Here is a 15,803-nt window from a genome sequence, read left to right on the forward strand (position 1 = left end):
CCAAAGTAACGTTCAATCAATCAAATCTCATGAGAGATGTCTAAAAAAAAAAACCTTTGCCTTTTAATAGATTCTTCAGATTCCGGGTTTTCGTAATTACAGATATGCACATGAACATCTGGTAACTTTTCTTTTTTCATACTTTTACCAGATCTACACCCCCATGGCAAATGTCAAACATCGGTACATCGTACTCCCTTTCTTATCTTTTGGTATAGCTATCTGCTCCAGCTATCACGGTGGAGAAATTGGATCGTAGTGGGTATCGCAGACGATCGCCAAATCACGCTCCAGTTTCCACGCTAATCCGATCAGATTCTCTGGGCTTTCGATGCCACTTTTAAAGATATACTATTTGGAATTGTGGCGTCTTAACCAAAAACAAAAATGAGTAAGATTTTCAACAAATGTGTTTAGAGAAAGTCAATGTGGTAATGAAACCCTCTTCATGATATTAAACTATCATACATTCAAATTTAAACGCGCACTGTTATTAGCAAGGTATCTATGAACTAAAATCTACATGGTATTAAAGCTTTTAAGAAAAGGTTCAGTCTGACGATTATGTTGTGGGGATTATAGATTTGCATGGTAAATCTGTTCACTCACAGATCCCCCTTGTTTGAAGACATAATTTATTTTCGCCATTTTACACTGATAGAATGTAAAACAAAATATGTGCTTCTCAGATTTGAAATATCAAAACCATTGCTGAAGAGTACCTTTAAAATGTAGATGAGCGGAACACTTGTGAAGATCGCGCTGATCTTTGATCATGCGTGGAAGAATATGAAGTGCGTTCACTCTTCTTCCGTTTTTTTTCCTTTTTTTTACAGCGCCAAAGCTAATCTCTAATCTCTCCCTCTCTTTTCCTCTCTTTCTCTCCCTCCCTCCCTGTATCTCCCGCTCTGTCTTCTTCTTTCCGTCTGTCTGTTTGTCTGTCTCTCCCTGCTTTTGCATCTTCTTATTTTTGTGACTTCTGTGCGATCGAAGCACATAGGAAGCAATCACCAAACAGGCAGTTCGCAGTTCCGCTTTGCGCATGAGCAGAAAAAAAGGTCATTCGTGCCAACAGGCATGTTGGTCTTTTAAATTCACTAGCTGGGATAAGCATCTGCGATGTAATGAGTATTCATGCAATCCTTATAAATGCTGCTTGCCAGCACCTCCACCTGACAGCTGAAGTTGTATTTGGCAATATCAATATAAAGAGATTGTTAATACATTCAACGCAAAATGAAATTTGGACGCTTTCCCAAGTGCTAGTTGACGGATCATTCTGATCAGCCTTGCCCTGGCCTTCGTACATCTGGCCTTACTGTCCAGATGCCCATTACACGTCTCAAGGGATGCGGAGACCGGACATTTTCCTCTATCGCTCCTCGCCTATGGAACTTCCTCCCATCTTTGCTCTGTGAAACTGACTCACTTCAATAAGCCTCACTCAAGACTCACATTTTTTTTCACCAGGCATTCAATCGCTAACCCTCTAGGAGGACTCTGCGCCTTTGCATGTTTCTCCAACAGATATATGGCGCGATACAAATGCTGTGGATTCCTCATCATCATCATTATCATTATCATCATCATCATCATCACCACCACCACTACCGTCATCATCATCATCTGGTCTACACAACTTCATTCTTTGCTTGAACAGGATTGATGAATCCAATAAATTGTTGCGTAAAGCTTGATAATGCATTATGTCGCTCTGAAAAAAACAACAACAACAAACAAACAAGCAAACAAACAAACGAGTTAAATGCCTCTAACTGACTGAGAAAAAAGAAAAAGAAAAGGAAAGAAAGGTCATTCGTACCAATGTGCCCATGAGCTAACCCGAGCTGGCTTATAACACCTGTAAATTGGCAACAGTCGGTGCTCACAAAGGAAAGGACATTGAAGGAAGCGCGCGAAATGTATGTCTGGAGATAAACTTAGGTGCGCTTGCGCACACGAATTCACACCCACTTATTACATTAACTCCTTTGAACGGCAAGGTACACGTAAGAGAAAATAATGTTATCAATAGTTCTTGGAATGTGATGAAAAATCGTAATAGAAAAGAAAGCTAAACTTTCTTTCCTTCGTTTTTTTACTCTACTGTCAATAGCGTTATACAGATGTCATCTATTCACACTACTATCAATTTGCCTGTCTGAGCCTGAGGCTGTGATGTTGATGTGAGAGTGAAATGAAAAGTTAAATATATCTGTTTTTCTATCCTATCTGTCTGTCTGTCTTTCTGGAAGATTTTCGTGGAAAAAATGTAGAACATTGATCAGCTGGATAAAACTTAACAAACTTTTATAACAACTTTAAACAAAAATAAAAAGGACACGTCAAACGTTGATTAAAGTTTTAGATTCTGCTCCCATGCTGCGAGGCAAGGTGATACAAACTGGGAATGAGGCACATGAAAAGGAATAAGACGTAAGTGAGTTCCTATATGGACAAGTTCATCACACACGGCAACCCCTCCCTCGCCACCTGGTGACAACGAATCGAATAACCACAACTCTTTTGATATGAAGATTATGTCGACATTTTCTGTACAGATGCTAGGGCACTAAAATAAACAGGTAATCAGATAATAAGCCTGTGGTTTGATTGAATGTCGTGCACATGCTGATGTGACGATGTAAGCAAGAGCTCGTCGGAATCACCGTGTGCATGCGTTTCGACTTTAATGTGGATTGAGATCGAGAACATTGAAAAAAAGCAAATTCAAAAATCAAAACTATGCTTTCATGCTGTGTCAAATTGATTACATGATTAATATTAAACCCTTTAGAAAAAAAGAATACCCGAGTACGAGTGACATCTGTTCCATGTTGCGGTTGACTGTTATATACAGAGTAAACCGATATAGGCCTCGGTTGTAAGTGCATCGAAATGGGATGTGAAATAACAACGCTATATAGATTTTCAATTTGCACACACATGTTTTGAGGAAACAGTAATGATCATAATTACATACCATGCAATGCACGTGACATGATGGTGATAGTGATGATGATATTCAATCTACTTATCAAAATTAACTTGATCAAGCGCGGGCAGGGTGGGGAGGGGAATTGACTGGTATGACCTATTTCAACTGTTTTGAAACCTCGAGGAAACACAATGAGGTTTTGTTATGCACAGTCACATAATCGTCATAAAATCAAATTTAATATGAATTTGTGTGACAAGATGATGATGACATTAAGGAAATATTGCAGTCGCTAGATCATCGACCAAAAATGTGAGTTCCCCTTGAAAGTCGTCTAATCAATGTATCTCCCTAGCTCAGTGCTACATATCTGCCAGGACTGTCACAGGTGTCGTTCACTTAAAAACATGAAAAACCTCCTCCCTTGGAAGCAGAATCGAGATTATGAGAAGATTGCTAACCCCTCTTGAAATATTACTGTCATTATACAGACACGACGCATGATCCATCTTATGGACAAAATCTCTTAGAAAACATAAACTTTTCTCTCATCAACTCTCCCTTTGTTTAAAGAATTTGATGATTTATATTGGTGGTGTTTGGTTTCTTGACCGAATGTGAAGGAATAGTGATTCGTATGTCAATGTGATCTGTCGTGCAAGTGTCAGTGAATTTTAGAATATCCGGTGATATGCATACTGATGTTCCGAACCATAATTACAATTTCTTTATCAGGCTGGGTTAATTACGGTTCACTCGTTGTTTAGTAAGAGTTTGATTTGTCGCATGTGCTTTACAAAGCAGGTCTGAGAAAACAGCTGCCATGTCTTGTATTTTGTTAATTCATTCTTTTAAAATTCTTTACTGTAGAGTGCCATGCATTTTGTTTTTTAAATACGACGAAAAATTACGTTCATTTAATTTGATTTTAAAATTCATTTCATCATTCATTTGGCGACGAAAGAGAAGTGGCTTATTTCTCTTTAAGCTATATTTACTTCAAAGTTTGTGGAAAGGGGGCTGTTTTACTGAATCGTGTGCAGTTGACATTGAAACAATTTGGAAAATACTGGTAGGATGTTTTGTTTTCAATTCAGTTAAGAAGAAAATACGGGTGAATTACTTACTGTACTATCTACAAAAAGAGTAGAAAGTTGTAATAAATCATCACAGTGATAATCAAGAGTATAAATTGTGACAGATATCCCTAATCTCATATAAACAAATGTGACCGTGCACCTCAAAACGAACATAAAGTCGCACACACTGCTTTTGCGTGAGGACTGAAAATAAGTGAAATGGGTCAACGTAGCCGAACTTAACTTTTTCACATTTTCTGAAAGAGCGGGTCTTCTTTTACATTATGATAAAATTTGATATCATAAAACGGGCAGGAAAGTGTGGTTTTTTTAGAAGTTTATCTCGAACATTTTTGGTAGAATAGTGTGATTAGGTGTGTCTTTAGAATCCCTGTTTCATTTCTGAAAAACCTTGTCCATTCTCTTCACTTTCAACTCTAATAACTTTTGAAAGGATAGTGCTACTGCTTTGAAAGTTGGCATTAATTATGGACAGAATAGGTTTATGAGGCATGCTTAATTTCAGTTTAATCTGATAATCCCTTCATTGTTGTTACTCTGGTGGTTTACTTCCTGTTTTTTTTTTTTGTCCCATTCATCGCACAGCCAGCACGGTTTAGTAAAAGATTAAGCGCTTGAATAGACACTGTACTTCAGAGCCTCTTTTCTCAGTTCACACTTTTCCTGAGTTTGTGCTTTCTTTCCAATATTTAGATAGGTTAGAAGAGTCCATTTGATTTGAGTTATACATCATTTTAAAGCTTAAAGTCTGCTCTTTCAGAATATGGTCTTAACTAAAAATTCATGCCTGGCGACTTTTTCATTGTTTTGATGTGCAGGGTCACAAATAGAAGCAGCACCATACTGTATAAGGTGAGTGCAAGTGCATTTCTTGAAGATACATATTTTATCTCCTATGGCGACCAGGGATGACATCTCATATAGCGCCTTGTATCCAATGGAAAAGGCGCTCTATAAATGTCTATTATTATTATTATTATTATTATTATTATACGTAATACTTCACTTAAACGGCAATTCTGATACATCATTTGCATAAAAGATTAGTTGCATTAAAGGTACAAGTTCAAGTTTGGACTTTATTTTTCCTTCACGGAGGAATGTTTTCCTACGCGTCTGATACTGTGCATTCTAGCACAATTGGCGCGTTACATCAATCCCATCCGTATAGAAGAGATGGATCTTGCCTAATCAACCATTCAGAACATAATCATATCTACCGGTTAGCAAGAAAAAATGTTATAAACGTACACTCGGGCTATTAAGAACATTCCCCTTTTCACGGAAATCTGTGATTACTGTTTACTGATGTCATGATGAGGTGGCCCAATATGTCATGGAAAAGGTCACTGTATCGCAATTAGTACAGTCTAACGCCCACGTTTCGTTTTCAGTTTGTGTTTTGCTTGTTTTCCTTTTAATCCACCCACATAATATGACTACCATGCTATATCTCATGGAAATACCCGGGCAACTTTCCGAGGATCTGTGAAACAAATCGCTGACACGTAAACTTCACACGATGACCGACAAGGCTTTAATGGATAGTAATATCAGACGAAGAGAAAAATAGAGGTGTCACTTATGTCTGACCTCTGATATACAATAAAACCTGCCTTAGAGGCCATGCACTCGTCTACAGCGGCCACCTGTAATACTTTTATACGACTAATAAAAACAATTCCCTCCGAAAGGAAAATCACGTTAAAGACGCTGTCTGTAGCAGCCACTTGTATGCATAAAAACGGCCACTTTTTTCTATCTCCTTTAGGTGGCCGCTATAGACAGGTTTGACCGTAATACAGAAATATTATGATATAAGAGAGCTAGGGTATTATACTGTGTCCAGTGAATTCACTACTCGGCGATATCATTCACAACCACATGTATGCCTCAGATTGGTAGAAGTGATAATGTCATCACCACACGAGTCTTATTCAAACTGTATATAGGTACACAGAATCTTCGCTGAATTTCTGTTTTGTTGAGGCGTAAAATTCAATATGAATATTATATGTAACTCTGTATCACAAAATCATCAAAAAAGATCGCCAAACACGGGTTTTCAGTTAAGAGCAGATTCTGAAAGAGCAGACTGTCAGCTTCAAAATGACATTTCATTCAATACAAAATGGACTTTCCCCAACACATCTACCCAACGGAGAAAAAAAGAAGAAGAAAAGTTTACACTCTGGAAAAGTAAGTAATAAGAAAAGAGGCTTTTAAGTTAAGAGTCCATATCTAAGTGGTTAATCTCAATTGCGGTGCTCTTATGAGCGATGAGTGGAACAAAGAAGAGGATATAAAAATAGCAACATCTATAAAGGCATCATCAAATCATAAAAAGGAAAGTTTGCGCGCTCATTGAGTACACTCTGTTCATGACTCACATGAATGATACTAACTTTCAATGCAATAGCGTCATATTGTCAAAAGTTATTGAAAGTAAAAGTGTTTGAATGGCTTTCGCGCTCTAAATCCAATCTGAGAAAGTCTACGTAAGACTGAAAAAGTTTTCTTTTAAAACTGCATATCAAACAAAACGAAAACAATTTCCCAATCGTTTTATGATATTAAACTTTTAAAATACATACAAGAAGAATTGCTCCTTTAGAAAAAAAATATAATCTATAAATACTGGGTTGACCTATTTTAACTGCTTCGAGTCCTCAAGAAAGCACATCTTTGTATTGGTTTTGTTTCATGTACGCTTACATAACATTCTTCAAATGAAAGTATCAATTTAAGTAACAAGATGGCAACGATGACTTTTCAGGAAAAGTTGTAGTTCCTAGATCGTCGACCAAATATTTGATGTGACGATATTATCTGTAATATGCACTAACTTACCAATGAGAAAACTGTGATGTGGTAACATCTATTCGCCTACTTACAGTTTGCGTACATTCGTTGAAAACACGTGACATTTCACATTTCATGATTTTTTATTCGGTGTCCAATTCTGACAAACCTTCTGTCCTAAATCCATTTTTCTTTATTTCTTTTTATCAGCATCACATGCAGGACTGCACTATTTAGTGTGCCATACCTACTCAGATTATGACTGACCCTTAGTCTTACCACCGTTAAAACGGCCTATATTTGCCTACGAGCGAGAACGATCACAAACAAGGTATTGACGAAGCATTAGGAGTAAATCTGCTCTTTTTAGAAGCGTCGCGATCTTGAATCACACGTTACTAACCGCAAACCTCAGAAGTGTTTCTCGAAAGCAGGTGTGACTGCGAAGTCACGGTGAATGTATACACCTAGTCACACCACACGGCAGGCACACCTAGTGTATTTGGGACACGGCCAAACACACGGGTGTGTTTATGACACCAGTGACACGTGGCTTGCTATATGATTGCATTATGGTCGCAAAAAACACACCTATCACATGGAGAGCTATGGTGATAACGGTAAACAAAATTCCAAAATGTTAAACCATTATTTGATCACCTCATTTCTATTGTTCGTTTGAAAAAGAAAAACAGAAAACCCTGTATAGCTTCTAAAAACGGGAAGATAGGCACTCATGTTTTTAAATATTTCTCTGCTCTGATTGTTGACCAGTTATGTATATTAATCACTATATGAACATTTACTTTTTGTATGATGGTTTTATATACTTCAATTAAAAAAAGAAGAACGAATTTGGAAGAGGATCCATGCAGCTTATTACATCCAAAGAAGATACTATTTGGGATTAAGAAAGAAAAAAATTATCCGTGCATGCTACTGACTATAACTTTATTATTTAATTCTCCATGGCGTCTTCAAATTCGCGATTGATAATGAAATAATAATGGTTTCGCATACACGGAAACAATTGCCCAACAGAGGCAGTTTAATTAGATACACAGTCAACATTTCTGTCATACTGTTCATCGTTGTCATTTTCATTATGGGTGCTGGGGTCTATTTCACTAACGTGGGAACTATATCGAGCCAAACAATGAACTTAAAGTTGGGAAAGATTCAGATCAGTCCTAGTTGGAAGGATTACAATACAGGCATTCAAGACGTTTTTAGAACGTGCCAAGGTGGGCGCAAGATATTGTTCCCAAATGGCTTAGTGAAACAGTTCCTGTAACTTCCAGCGAGGATAAAAAAAATGTGCCTAAGATCTGTTAATTGAACTTAGGATTGATTTTAAAGCTTGGTGAAAGTTGCCCCAAGTGTCATCACCTCGTCGTCACGGTCGATCTCATTATACAAAATTACACAGGAAGTTTCGCTGTTACACAGCGTAAGAAACAGGCAGCTATTTTGGGATATTTTATAGGTTCTAGATAAACGTGACATTATTGTGTATGTTTCTGACATAATTTTTATACTTTTTTGTGTTCGGACAGTCATCATTATCTATCACGACGGATTAGTGACATCTGGTTGACGCATCTAATGATTACTCACTGCATAGTACACTAACGACAGTTGATGTAATCATGACAACTTAATCTTCTCAGAGAGCTCACTATGTGTCTAATTTTGTATAGGAAAGGTTGCCACCCTTCATTAGATCATCAAGAAATAGGCATATCCTCCCGAACACGAAACTTTGTCTCCCCTTACTTACGTCAAAGGTTAAATATCCATAATTATGTAACACCCACTCACGCATACCTTCAGGTAATACTTTTAATTCTTGTTCAGGTGCACAGGGCCCATTGCGAGTTTTGTCTGTACCCATCCACAGCGATTTTTACTGATATTTGCATGTCAGATACAGTGCACCTACCAGATTTAGATACATGATTTAAATCATGAGTTGAATGATGATCAGGTTTTACATACGCGGACGCTATGAAAGGAAGCAACGGCTGCTTGTCAACAATCAGCCGATGGTTTTATGTCCCCATCAAAGGACGTATGAGACATTGAGGTTGAAGAGCCTTGCTTCGCCCGAGGCACAGCCGCTGCTGCAAGGGAATTCGAACCAGTGACATCAAGATTGACAACCCGTGGTGTTATCCACTGAGCCAATTTAATTGATAGACTTAATAGGTTTACACACATATATATACATATATATATATATATATATATATATATATATATATATAAATAGATATAGATATAGATGTATGTGTTGGCAACAAAACTTGCACGGAAGACGTGGCTGCGATGTTGAGTTGCAACCATTCTAATTGGGCTTTCGGGCTGCCATGTTCAAATTTAAGCCATTGCTAGTGTCAATATATACAATATTATATATATACATGTATATATATATATATATACATATATATATATATATATATATATATATATATATATATATATCAGGCGCGCCGGAAGCAGTTTTGGATTGGGGGGGGGGGGCAAACATTGGAGGGGGCTCAAGATTAGACCATGCATATGTTACACAATATACACATACACACACACACACACACACACACACACGCACACACATCTATTGTTTATATATATATATATATTATATATATATATATATATATATATATATATATGTAAAGTGGCGTACGGTGGGTCGAAACATGGGGGGAACCATAAAGTAATTTTGACGGTCTGTATGCTTGTGCGTGTGTACGTGAGCAATAATGGGACTACAATACATTACGGAATGTGATACATTCAACAACGCAGTCATTCAGCAACATTGTAAGTTTTCCTTTACATGGATTATGGAATGACGGTGTGAAACGATCGACAAATTATATACTGTCAGCAACATATAAGGTGAATGGCATAACAATAAAATGCGAGCGAGCTTGAAAATTTTGATATTCTACAGTTCCAAAACTGGAGTTTTAATTGTAGCTATATTTCGCTTTGGAAATAAATGGGGGCGCATCGGGCGCAACTGCTGGCAATTATTGGCAGCAACATTAGGAGAATGGCATAACGATTCAATGCGAGCGAGCGAAGCGAGCAAGCTTGAAAATTTTGACATTCTACAGTCCCAAAACTGGGGTTTGTAGCTATATCTTTCACTTTGGAAATTAATGGGGCGGCGCATAGGGCGCAACTGCTGGCAATTACTGGCAGTAACATTAGGAGAATGGCATAACGATTCAATGCGAGCGAGCAAAGCGAGCGCGCTTGAGAATTTTGACATTTTTACGGTCCAAAAACTCCCGTTTGTAGCTATATCTTTCGCTTTGGAAATTAAGGGGGGGGGGCATCGGGCGCAACTGCTCGCAATTACTGGCAGCAACGTTAGGAGAGTGGCATAACGATTCAATGCGAGCGAGCGAAGCGAGCGAACTTGAAAATTTTGACATTCTAGAGTCCAACAACTGCCGTCGTAGCTACTTTTTTCGCTTTAGAAATTAAGGGGGAGGCGCACCGGGCTCAACTGCTGGATGCGAGCGAGCGAAGCGAGCGAGCTTGAAAATTTTGACATTCTACAGTTCAAAAGCTGCCGTTTGTAGTCATATTTTTCCCTTTTATTCATATACTTGTATATACATATTTATTTCATTTTCTTTGTTAATCATTTATTTTTATTATTATTATTATTATTTTTTTTTTTTTTGGGGGGGGGGGGCTTTTTGGAGGGGCAAAAATGCGTTTTGCCCCCCCACTTTTTGGATTGGGGGGGGGGGGGCGGCCGCACCCCCCCCCCCACTTCCGGCGCCTATGATATGTATATATATACATATCTACCATACACGAGAGAGAGAGGGAGAGATGAAGGGTTATAAAGATAGACAGAGGGATGAAACATATATGCATAGATTTTAGAATCATCATTAAGTACAAACTGTATCTTATTTTTACCTTGTTCGGAGGTTCACTTGATGGCAGTGAAGAGTTAAAAGCAAACGACGTATTTGGTGGATACGTGATGGTACCATTAAGATCAGACGACTGTTCTGTCTGGACTTGTCCCATGGCCGTGGGTAGGAATCCCGGGAGTGCGATACTCGAAAGAAACACCACCATAATCACCGCCAATACTGTCCTCTCCATGGTAACGAGATCTCGTTTGCGGTATAGAATGAGGTAAGAAAACTGTGTCGTGTTTGTCGTGTGACTTTTCAAGACAACTGGTGACGTGCTTCTTTCATTCATCCATTTTAGATACTTATTTCGACTGCTGCAAGCTCAACAAGATGTCATGTTTCCTAGAAATTTATCCACGTATGTGAAATCTCGGTATTGATTTCATTGAATTTAGCAGGTGATTTTAACCACTGAGGCTCATAGGGTCTTCTGACTTTTCAACTTTCTTGGTCGCAACATAATATAGATCAGCTGATACTGCGTAGAATTCGGAGAAGGTTCGACATCAAAACCAAATGATCAATGATGGACCGACTCAAGACGACTGATTGACAGTCGCGTCAACGTTCCGGTCCCCGGACCGTTTTCCCTTCGTGCACTTCGAGCCTTTCGTTTATCCCCTGTCGGCGAGCAGACGGTGTTATTGGAGGCGCCAAATTCGTGGCATCATTTTTACTGCAGGTCCAATTGGCCTTCGGCTCGTTGACACAGATGTTCCCGCGATGTATTGTCGCCTCGCAAAAACAAAATAAAAACAAAAGGAGGGAAGGTGCAATCAAGATGCCAACGAGATAGTTTGGCAATCGTTATCCTCTTTTCAACGGAGAGCACTGTAGTATGGCAGGCCGAAGAGGAAATAAGAACGTATCTCTCTTCAAGGAGTTAGTCGTCACGGATGAATAAATCATCTCATCAGGATGGAGCAGATGGAGCGAAGGTGAGAATGCTCAGGCGATTCTTCCTAGACAACTTTGAAAGTGAGCCTCATTGATGGAGATATGCGTTTTTCTTTTCTCTTTTTCCCCTCTGCCCTTGTCAGCAGGTGAAAGCGTCAAAATCCTGTTGGAAGTCTTTCTTCTTCTTCTTCTTCTTCTCCTCCTTCTTCTTCTTTTTATGTCTTCCGCAAAAAAAAAAAAAAAAATGTTATCCAGTCATGTCGTCAACTTCCACAGAAGATGATATTGCGGCAAGAAATCCCGGAGCTTTTGCTTTTCAGAATGCTTAACCAAGTCACGACTACAGTCCCATGGTGAGTGGCAGGGTTACAAAGTGAGAGCGAGAGGGAGAGAGGGAGCGTATCGCACGTGCGTGCACCTTAATTCGTCACCAAGTTATCAATGCGTTGCGCGTCGGTAGCAGCGATGGGAGGGCGAACTAGCTACGCCAGTACGACCGGACGTGGAGACAACTGGGCGTACTATAGCATTACAGACATTCATCTCGATGCAAACAATAACCGGGAGTGCTGCCGACGCCAACATAGTACACATTGGTCTGTGTGCGTGTGTGTGGGTGCGTGTGTGTGTGAGAGAGAACTTGTTGGTCTTTGTAAGCCCGTGACATAATATTATTGAAGAATATACAAGGCCTCTTATAGATCCATGTGGAACTTGGTATCATGATTTCTGACTCGCACTGAGATTTGTCATACACTCTAAACCGTTTCAGGTTTGATCTGTACCATGAAAACCGTGTTATTAATCCAGGACGCGCAGAACACCATAAATTTGCAGCCTACCTAATACTGTGTCGTGATTAGAACAGTTTCGAAAACACCCCTGTTTCGAAATGTTCCTGATCTTTAAAAAGTTTTTCCTTACTTTTTTTTCCCAAGGGAAACAAATTAACCAAATATCACCTAAAGCCCGCCGCACACTAAACGATTTTGCCCCAATTCACCGGTCTTAAGACCTTAAGACTAGAAGTGTGACGTCACAGTCTTGCCATTTTCTAGTCGTACGACTGGGTCTTAGCGCCAGTCGTAGAGATTTGACATGTTGAATTTCTACGACCGGTCGTAGGCTTTCAGCCATTCACAATGCAGTAAGATGCAAGCGCTCGCTTTACAGTCGTAAGTCTACTCGTAGGTTCGGTCGTATAGTGGGCGGTGTCCGGTCGTACGACTGGTCTTAAATGGGCTGTACAGTACTGGTTGAGGTGGGGATTCATGTTTTTTACATTTCTATATAAGTGAGATAATGAGAAATCACTTATGGAATATGAAAGAGCATGTAATTTTAAGAAGGATTCAACGTTTATTAGATGAAAATTGGTTTTCAAATGGCTTAGACATCCAAAAAAAGTTATAATAATAAAAGACTACAGGCCACGCTTTTTATAAGGATCTCTTTGTTTCACCTTGTTTTTGGATATCTCAGCCATTTTAAAACCGATTTTCATCAAATAAACTTTTGATACCCCTTAGAATTGCATGCTCTTTGACATCTCATAGAGTGGTTTCTGAATATCTCGCAAAACGTTAAAAGCTAAATCCTCACCTTGACCAGAACTGTACGCATCCTTTAAAACCCAGCTTGGCTTAAGACTTTAAGACCAATCTGATCGTGTAGTGTGCGGTGGCCTTAAGGCACTACCATAGATTCTGACGGAAATTCATTGTCTCGTTTTATTGAGCAAGTCTTTTTTTTTTAATCGTTGTTCTTGTTTTTAATCGTTGCCTTCATGTGAAACTGTTGGTGTTGTTGGCGTTCCTTATCATTTCATAGTCATCTCTGTTCCAAACTTCATGACTAATTGTAATAAAACCGTAGCGGATGAAAACAGAAACGACTCTCAAACTTTCCACCTTACACAAAAACCAAATCAGATCGTCACAGCCTATACCGTTACTCTTAGCCTCTTCAGCTACCGTATGCTCGTGTCGCTCATCAGTGTATATGCCTTACGGGACAGGTTTAAAATTCCTAGTTGAACGATTCGTTTCTGCAGGCATTCATGCAAATGCCTGCAGAATCTCAGCGCCTGTTGCCTTGCGAGGTAAAACGAGCAGCCAGAATAGTTACACTATGATGATGACTCGCCAGGTTTTGACTAGTTTGGGGGCGCTCATCTGCTTTAGTACTTACTACGCTATTGCTTTTGCTACAAGTTCATAAGAAACCCAATTGAGTTTTTACAGTGTTGAAGTGATGAGAAGAGCAAGACTAAATCAAATTAGATTAAATTGAATCAAATTGAATTGAATTGAATGGAATGGAATTGAATTGAATTGAATTGAATTGAATTGAATTGAATTGAATTGAATTGAATTGAATTGAATTGAATTGAAGTCAGGATAAAATTAGAGCGAAGAGAACGCCGAAATTGTTAAGGCCCGGTCACGCTGCCCGAACTTTGTTGGAGCGTTCCTTGAATGGTAGGGAGAGGGGCCGAATTTCAACAACGCTCGTCACCGCGCACAAAATGGGAAAAAAATCGAAAACACGGGCGTTGCCTTAGCGGTGCACCGCCCAAGCCGGCGTTGCTTTAGCGTTGGTTAAAGGGACTGTACAGTACTGGTTGAGGTAGGGATTCATGTTTTGAACATTCCTAAGTGAGATAATGAAAAGCCTCTTATGAAATATGAAAAAAAACCTGTAATTTTAAGAAGGATTCAACGTTTATTTGATGAAAATTGGTTTTCAAATGGCTGAGATATCCAAAAAAGTGTTAATAATAAAAGGCGACATGCCCCAACTTTATTAGTATCTCTTTGTTTCACCTTGTTTTTGGATATCTCAGCCATTTCCAAACCGATTTTCATCGAATAAACTTTTGATGCCCCTTAGAACTGCATGCTCTTTGACATCTCATAGAGTGTTTTCTGAATATCACACAAAACGTTAAAAGCTAAATCTTCACCTCAACCAGAACTGTACACACCCTTTAAACGGTAGCGAGCGGTAGTGAGCGTTGGTTTAGCGGTGACGCGAGCGTTGATAGAGCGGCGTTCTGCGCATGCGGGCATTGGCTCGGCGGGGGTTTAAAGTTGGTTTAGCGGCATACCGCTTTTGACTACGGAGCTGAACGGATCGCTTTGCTAGAAGTTCTGATAGATTTTTGATAGAAGTCGATAGTTGAAGTTCATCATGCCACGTGGACAAAAGAAGAGGAAGGCTGGAGAAGGAAAGGCAGCAGCCTCCAAGTAGACAATCACTGAGCAGGCAGCTTCTTCTCTCTCTTCTCCTTCTGTCAACAGCTTGTTGCAATCTGAGGAGGTTCTGATTCTGCTGCTGGACTAGTGCACCAATCATAGCAAGTCTCTCAGCATCCATGGTAGTACAGTTTTACTGTAACTTTGAGCAAATTCGATATAAATGAGGTCTGCACTCAACGGCAGCTCCATTCCAAATGGGCTCCTGGTCCATTTCTCCCCGTATTTATAGCCAAATTCTGGTCCCGCTCCGACACCTCCATACCAACGCCAAACCAAAGTTCATCACCGCAATGGATCGCTGCTTCAACGCCCGACACCGTTCCAGCAATCCCGTGTCCGCTCGTAAAACGCTTACAACCGCTCCACCAAAGTTTGTGCAACGTTTAATCACCGCCCGGGCAAAGCTGGCGAAGCAGCGGTTGTCCAGCGTTCAAGATTTCTGCGTTGGCCTAGCGGACCCAAGCGTCCACGAACTTGCGTCTAGCGGTGCCAAACTCTGACTGGGCGCTGTTGGAGCGGAGGTGAACTTTGCCGGAGCGGAAAATTGCCCGCTCCTCACCGCTCGCAATATTTTGTGCAGCTCAAAACTTTCGAAGCGGTAGGAGGGACCATCAGCGGCGGCCGAGCGTATACGGCGTTGCCTTAACGGAGGCCAACCTCTGTTAAACGGTGGTGAACGGTTACGAGCGGTGATGAATTCTTTTACCGCTCCAGGAACGCTCCAGCAAAGTTCTGGCGGCGTGACCGGGCCTTTATTCAATAAAAAAGGGTATGTGAATGCTTATACCTCTTTCACGAAGTAACACTGTTCTTATGCAAATTAGCCGATAAAGTGACGTCAACGTCATGC

The 15,803-nt window shown here is 39.8% G+C and overlaps 1 pseudogene; it reads right to left on the bottom strand.

The window, feature by feature from the left end:
- LOC139727045 (uncharacterized) overlaps positions 1-11,631 on the bottom strand; it is a 136,818-nt pseudogene extending 125,187 nt beyond the window's left edge.
- Positions 11,632-15,803: the final 4,172 nt, after the last annotated feature.

This window comes from Diadema antillarum, unplaced genomic scaffold, assembly GCF_040938485.1.
Source record: "Diadema antillarum isolate AM-2024a unplaced genomic scaffold, OU_Dant_1.0 seq00000113_RagTag, whole genome shotgun sequence".
In the NCBI taxonomy this organism is placed as follows: domain Eukaryota; kingdom Metazoa; phylum Echinodermata; class Echinoidea; order Diadematoida; family Diadematidae; genus Diadema; species Diadema antillarum.